Genomic DNA, 1,699 nt, shown 5'->3' on the forward strand with positions numbered 1-1,699 from the left:
CAATGCTCTTCTCTGTACAAATACTGGTTGCCTGCCAATCACACCATATATGTCAGTCACTACAACCCAAGTCTGGTTCTCTTTCGAACTGGGAATCAAAAGGAGGCAGAGCCATGGCAAGAACTCCTGAGAGGGAGTTCGCCAGGCAAGTCAAGCTCCATCAGGACTAGCCTGGAAGAAGGAAGAGGCCTCCCTCCAATCCATCTGCCTTGGTTCAGGCCTTAGAGGGAGAGAAGAACCACTGGACCTCATCCCCTTTCCCTCCATCATTCCCTTCTCCTTTTGTTGCGTTTCTTTTAGATTGTAAGCCTGAGGGCAGTCTGATTAAAAATAATATTGTAAGCCGCCCTGAGAGCCATTAGGGCTGAAGGACGGGATATAAATACCTAAATAAATAAATAAATAAAATTTCTTTCATTTCTCTGCAGATAAATAACCACAAGGAGAGAGCTCAGTTCTTCATCTGCCAGGCTCTGGAATATCTCCACCATCCACAAGCCAGAATCAGGTTCACAGCAGGCCAGTTCATAGGTGAGCCAAGGGCTAGGTGCCTTGTGTGCTCTTAGGTCATGCACTGAATGGTTACAGTGTAGAGTTGTCAGGACACCTTGATGAGTAGAACATTCTCCACCTGGGAAAAGGTAAGGTAAGGGAGGGCTGCTGGGTTTCCTGTTGGGTGGGGTGGCCAGAAGCGGACCAACTGAAGTGGCCCTGCACATGGTCTGTGGCAGAGGAGAGGGAGAAACTGGCCTTTATTATTCTGTGGGCACAGAAAGCAGTGCCTTGTTGGATATGCTGACCTGGCCCACATCACTCAGCATCCTACTTGGTTACCTATGGACCTCATTTCTACTTTAGTTTTCCAGGAGATGGGATCGAATCCAGATCTCAGCTTAGAACACTCTGCAGAAAAATACACGGAGATGCTGCTAAAACTGTCTCTCATGAAGAGATGAGCAGAGCACTTGAAGTAGCAGACTCAACACAAGGGGAGGGAGCACAGGTATGCCCTGTGGGGTGTGCCCACAAGTGTGCGTGCAAATTGGCAGGCATGAATGTGGCTGACACGGATGCTGCAGGATGGTGGAGTGAGGCTGGCCAAGACCCCCATAGGAGTCCTGGCAAGGTTCCCCACTGTGCCATGTGCTCCCTGTTCAGGCTATCCGGAGCAGGAGAGGAGCTTCCAGAAATACCTGAGGAGGAGGACACCACCATTGGAGGTGAGTCCTTTGACCCTACATCCCCTCTGGGACCCACATAAGGACCCCCACCTAGAGTTGAAAATCACCTCCACCCCTGACTGACACACACACACACACACACACACACCAACTTGGCCAGAGGGTATTGGCATTGCTGGGCATCCTTATTGCTCTGGGAAGGAGCAGCCATTGCCCCTAAAGGGGGCAATTCAGCAGACATCCCCACCAGGGCTCTGTCTGAGGAGAACCTGCTTTGCCCTAATCTTTGCCCACACACTTGCTCTGCCCTTTCCTCTGCAGAGATCCAGCTCAATGAGCCTTTTGACAGACGACCAGCCACGCCACTCCTACCATCGGACTCCCCTGGGCCCACAGGGCCATCTGTGCATAAGGAAAACTGTGATATGCTTTTGGGCACACAAAGTCTGAGGGACAGCAAGCTGGCCCCTGGCTCAAAAAGGTTGCCTACTCCTGAGCTAGACAATGCAACTATTCAA

The 1,699-nt window shown here is 51.0% G+C and overlaps 1 long non-coding RNA gene across 2 annotated transcripts; it reads left to right on the top strand.

The window, feature by feature from the left end:
- Nucleotides 1–393: 393 nt before the first annotated feature.
- Nucleotides 394–1,699, top strand: LOC121937491. 2 transcript variants are annotated; one of them, XR_006105148.1, is made up of 3 exons: nt 394–531; nt 567–1,220; nt 1,503–1,699. It is a non-coding gene; the product is annotated as an uncharacterized LOC121937491 (long non-coding RNA). The 2 variants fall into 2 exon arrangements; XR_006105147.1 differs by lacking the exon at nt 1,503–1,699 and having other exon boundaries at nt 567–641; nt 859–1,315.

The sequence above is a fragment of the Sceloporus undulatus genome, chromosome 8 (assembly GCF_019175285.1).
Source record: "Sceloporus undulatus isolate JIND9_A2432 ecotype Alabama chromosome 8, SceUnd_v1.1, whole genome shotgun sequence".
NCBI classification, from domain to species: domain Eukaryota; kingdom Metazoa; phylum Chordata; class Lepidosauria; order Squamata; family Phrynosomatidae; genus Sceloporus; species Sceloporus undulatus.